Genomic DNA, 6204 nt, shown 5'->3' on the forward strand with positions numbered 1-6204 from the left:
TGCGATGCATTCCGCTTTCGTTCAGGATGCGAGCATTTTCACCCGGTTACAGACCCACACCTTTCACCTTTTCCCAAGCTTTTCCTCAGAAAACTGGGTGTTTTATTTATCTAACCCGCACCAGAGTTTAGTGTTAATAAATTAAATCTCAGCTATGTTAAAGCTAGACTCTGTGGACAGAAAGCATGAATATAAAAACTGTCATGTTGAATGAAAGCTTGGCTCTAGTCCTGTCTGGCAGTGTACTTCATATAATACTGCGCATATCTCGCCTGTGACATGAACCAGTGTTTGCCATAATAAATCCTTAAGTCTTAACCATACTATTATAGTTGTAGCAATTCAGTACTGAACAACTTCAGCTAAATGTGATACTAATACAGTATATATATATATACAGGCTATTTCTGAATAGAAAGCTAGATAAGGAAAAGCACAGAGTTTAGTGTAACACGATACAGCTCAGTTTAACTAAATATGGAGTTGAAGTAGCCTTAACAGTAGTTTAAAGAGACTTTTTAAATATTGAAAGATTGTAGCAGTATGTTAGATAGAGGAGAAGAAGAAGAAGAGCTGGACAGCGTCTCCAGGACTGTGTGGGTGTGATTTGATCACATTTGACTGATGGTGGCATTTTCCTGGCGGCAAAAGAAAACAGCAGCAACTGCCATCAGCTTCTGATTCCAGTATTGCTAACATCTGCCATTTCCCCGAAGAGCGCAGCTCACTTCAAACCGACGGGGCTAGCGCAAGAAAAACAACAAATTTAGAAAACTATCATGTGAAACAAGCAAAATTGGCCTTTAAAGAGGTTGGCAATGATACTTTGAAAAGTTTAACTGAATATAATCCTTGTTTTGCAACTTCAGCCAATATCAACATTTTGTAAAGTGAGTGGAGTTTTTTCAAAATGCAGAAGTAAAAGCAGTCACATGTTATAACCCCCCAAAACTGCAATTACTTTCACATTTTGGATGTTTAGCCAACAAATGCTTAACTCAAATACTGCTAAATATTCAGTAAAAAAAAAAGTTTTCGCGTCACTCTGTGCAGTCCTGTGAAAACATCTTTACAGCTGCTAATCAAATCAGATCATCAAACAAGTGTGAGCACCTCCATAAAGGAGGTTATGGGGGTTTGCTGGTCTGGAGCATTCAGCTGTGTGTTAATACAATTCTACAGTCTTCCCAGCAAATTCTGACTCTAAGGTCAAACCGTCCAGCACTCAGAAAAATTGCAAGAAACAAACAAACATCTGAACAAACCACAAGACCTCTGAAGCAATGTCCTTTGGACAATATGACCAAAGTGGAGATGTTTGGCCATAAAGCACAGTGCCCCACCTTTTGTCAAAGCCAAGCAAAGCCTATCAGCACAAACACCTTATACCAACTGTCAAGCAAAGCAATGGACATGTGATTATTTGGGCACCTTGCTCTCACTGAGCCGTCTGTATACCAAAGTATTCTAGAGTCAAATGTGAGGTCGTTTGACAAACAGCTAAAGCTTGACCAAAACTTGGTCATGCAAAAAAACGATGATCCCAAGCACAGCAGCAAATCTACAACAAAAAGACTGCAAAGGAAAAAAATCATAGCGCTCCGATGTCCCAGTCAAGGTTCAGATCGAGGGAGCTTAAGAGAACTGAATGAACTGAAGCAACATTTAGCCAAGATTCCTTCACAATGATGTGACAGGCTCATAAAGTCATTCAGAAAACGATTATGTCAAGTTATTGCTGCTGAAAGTGGTTCTGCAAACTAATCAGTCATGGTGTGTACATGGGGTTTTTCACATGATTGGACGCAAATTATTGCTGGACGACTCAGCTAATGTTTTACATGGTCTACAACCATATTGTATTAAAACAACTTTTTATTTTAAAACTACCGTAACTGTTAGAAACCAAAGTTTAGTTTTATCTTAGATGAAATTCACCCCTGATGCCAGGGAGTAGAAGAAAGCATGTGAAAATAGAGCTCTTTAGACACTAAAGTTTGTCATTTTTGGACACAATTCCTGTTGTCTTTATGTGGTCAAACTGGGACCATCCGCTCCTCCAAAGAGTTTAAAATTTACAGTATACAGGAAGTGAGTCTAAGTGAGTCTTTTGTTAGGTCTGCTTTAAGCCCAGATTCCATGGTTTTCCCAAAATAACCCACTTGGGTCACATGAGGTCAGATGCAATATTTTTTTGCTTATGTGTAAATCCATCTCTTGAGTTCTTGGAAATTATCAAATTTCTCGCCGTGCTTTTGTCCTCGACCACATGAAACCCCAGCTTGACCAAAAAACAACCAAAGGCTACTGTTAAACCGTCTCAGAGAAGCACAAAACACCAACCATGCTCACAAATATACTTCACAGAGGCTTTATTTCCTGCTCGACTTGAAAACCAGTTTCACCGCAGAGGGTTTAGGAGGTTTTTATTAACTTATTCAAACATGAGAAGCAGTCTGGTACACAGGTTTTTTCAAAATGTCCTTGGAGCTCTGAGAGGCACCATGAAAACGTAAGCTGCGTATTTACACTGGAAAAGTGACCAAACTGAACATGCTTTTTAAAAATAGTAATAATAATATTTCTTTAACTTTATGTTAATGTACAGTTTTGTTTCATTTGGGGGGGGGGGGGGGCATGAGGTTGCAGCTGAAATGTATAAAACTGTAGAAGATAGTGACAATGACATCAGAAAGAAGCCAGAATAGTTTACCATTTACCTTTATTTGGAGGTTTTATGTTTTTTATGCCACTGAATGATCTGTATGTAGGGGTGTTTGCGTTGTAAGCTAACATAGCTGCTAATTAGCAGCTATGTTAGCTTTTTAGAACATCCTGCAATTTGCAGAGTCCGAAAGTGGCCAATTAATGGAAACTGTTTTCATTAAAAGAATAGAAATATAACATTTTCTTCCTCTCTGATTTCAGTTTTATGAAATAATCAAAGTGATAACACCTTTAACACACTTGTTGGCCTTTTCTTTGACCCTCTATTAATGACCCTCTCTTGTGTTCAACTCATCTCGGTGCCAACACGTACACTTCGATGTCCAAAACCAGTAGCAGTTGGAACCAGACTGTTGCTGTTATCAGGCTCCAGTCAGGACTCATGGCTATAAAGAACATAATATTGCTCTCGTCTTATGAATACAATGAAAAGCGGGGCAGATCTCTGATGACCAGCCCTTTACCCCTCATCTTTTCTACTCCTTGATCTTTCCTCACTGTTTGCTTTACTTTATTTTCTGTTTTTCCTTCCCCCCCTCCCCCTGTAATTTTTTCGTGCAAAGAATAAAATTTCATCTGCGCGGGCTCTGGGAAAGGCGACCATCGGATTGGCCCTTGCCCGTACAGATGCTTTGAATTTACGGGGCTTTTCTGCCTGCGAGCTGAAGCGGGGTTGGATGGAGGGATGGATGGTGAGATGGAGGAAAAGAGATGGGAGGGGTTGGAAGGGGGTTGAAACCTGCCTGTATTTCCTGGGGATTAGGCATCAGATGGGCGCCCTCAGAGGAGGTCTCAGGTCCCGGCCTCCCTGGATGGCTGGGAAACTGACCCCCATCTGACTTCCATGGTCTTCCCTGTTCCCTACCAGCATGTAGCCCCAGGACAGGACCAAGGCCTGGGCTCTATCCAATAACCAGCCGGCTCACCTTTTCCTGCATGGTGCACCAAATATAGAACGTTTATTTCATGTTTTTTTATACCTTCAAAGACTTTGGGTTTAGTGTAACTGTTTTTACAGTTTTTCTTCATCATTTCTATCTGAAGTAACAATATGATTACTGAGAGCTGGGAAAATCACTGAAAAAAGACAGCTTGTTTGATTTTGTTGGAGCAATTTTCCTCAGTAAATAAGACCGACATTAAAATGACTGAAATGATCCAAAAACTATTAAACCTAGCCTGATTTAAATGTAAATAAGAGGGGGGACACAAGTATACAGTTGGTTTGATGAGTCTGATTCACAGATAATATACAGATGAGGTTGAAAAGCGTGACATAAACTTGACACAGAGGACGCTCGCCTTCAGAGTAATGTGTTGACATGTGTTGGTTGGAGCACTGAGGCACAATTTTGACCTTTGTGTCAATTTTGTGTCACATTTTTTTTCTCTTACAGTTTCTCTGCTTATAGAACCATTGGTAAGTGTTGGTAGACCAGTCTGTGTCTTCCAAAGCAATCACACAGCGGTTTTCGGTACAGAACCGTATGCCTCACATCAGCCAGCTTTACCTTGGGACAGCAACCATTCAATCGGGGAATGCCAATTTTTCCTGTGGTTGCCAGACTGCCACCAACTGGTCTCCAGGCCTATGTCATTGAGGCCTACTGGTATAATCATACGAGGGAAGCCGGTGGTTGGACACGGCAGCGCAACCAAATTACTGCAACTGTGAGCAATGTTGCCTATGACAAGGTTGCTTTAATGACAGGTACTAGGTCTGTAGTCAATCACCATCAGCTGCTGTCTTCAAAGCAACTTGGGCATTAAAACAGAGTTACAATTGCAATAAAACTGAATTTTCAACAGAATGGAGTCAAGTTGGCATTTACATGCAGTCTGTTTGCGATAATACAGCCATTAACTGAGATAAACCAGCTAAAATTACAAATCTTTTGCTGTTTAGCATACAAAAATTAACATTTACTATTGACATTCAGACTCCAGCCTGAGGCTCACAGATTTGAAATTCAGAGATTCCTTCACAAATAGTGAAACAGTTACTATAGAAACTATCAATTCAACTTTAAACTCATAGACAATCTGCAACCTTGCTTTTATACAGGAATATAACCAGAAAACCACCAGTTGTTGAGTCCCGTATTGCAAAGACACACATCACAGATAAGCTGCTCAGCCCATACTGACTCAGATTGATTACACTGTGTTGGCAATCTGTCTGTGTTTATCACGTAGACCCAAATTATTTCCAAACCCTAACCAATCTGTCTGAGAGTGATTGCAGCCAGTCCCAGTCTGACCACAATTGTTGGGGGTGTTGCACGCTCAAACTCTGGGTAACCAGTTGGTCACTGCAACCACATGGAGTCACTGTGAAAAACACTCAGTGCAATCACTGAGCAACCACCGATTTTCCTAGGTGCAAGGAAGTTGTCTTGTTTTTACTATAGTGTGACTGAGACATACCACAATTTTTTACCAGCAATTTTAATGAATTTTAATATATTATTACTACTGTACCGGCAACATTTGTAGATCAACAATGGATCACATGGTGGTACAATATCCCAGTTTCCTTATTTTCATCTTTCAGCTAATTTTTGATTTTACCTGCTTTACATGCCCAACACCAAACAAGCTAGAGACAAGATAGCACCTGGTGGCTGAAATCAGTTGAGAACATAACTTCAATTTAATTGAATTTAATTGAAATTTTATTTATATAGCACCAGATTAAAATAACAGTCATCTCAAGGCGTTTTAATGAATTTGTTATAAAGAGCTTTTAATATAAGAGTGAGAACATCAACCATATGACAGTCCCCTGTGAACAAACTCTCCTCTCTAGTAGGAAGAGACCTTGAGCAGTAGAGTCAGGAGATGAGAAAAACAGATGAGAAAAAAGGAGTTTAAAAAGTAGAGTGAATATTAAACCTATTCACCACGTGCCAAGTAACACAACTCTAAATGACTCCAAATGTTTTGTGCTTGTTGAACGAGTCGGCAGAAAACACACACTACTTTAAAAATGATGGTGCATCATTATTATGCAGAGGCTTTTTGCTCAAAACACCAAATGAGTATTTCAGAGGGCCAGCTCAGGTTGAGCTAAAATGGTTTGGACATGCAGGGCAATGAAGAGCAGGGATAGGGGAAGAAGAAGACTACAGAGAAGGTTCATGGATGTAGTGAAGGAGGACATGGAGAGGGTTAGTGTGATAGAAGGGGATGGTATGTGTAGGGTGAGATGGAGGTAGATCTGAATGTGTGGCACTTGTAGGTCGCTTTGCTTTCACTCTTCTGTCCAGTTCATCCCAATGATGAACGATGGGGTTTAAGTCTGGAGACTGTTCTGGCCACTCCATGTTTTCAAGCTTACCATCTTGTTCTTTTTTCCTGAGGTAGTTCTGGCATAGCTTAGACGTATGTTCTGGGTCATTATCCTGCAGTAGGATGAACCCCTGATCAACTAGGTGCATATCAGAGGTAATTGGATGGCGCTGCAGGATGCTGTGG

This window comes from Perissodus microlepis, chromosome 10 (assembly GCF_051167445.1).
Source record: "Perissodus microlepis isolate ML-2025 ecotype Zambia chromosome 10, ASM5116744v1, whole genome shotgun sequence".
In the NCBI taxonomy this organism is placed as follows: Eukaryota; Metazoa; Chordata; class Actinopteri; order Cichliformes; family Cichlidae; genus Perissodus; species Perissodus microlepis.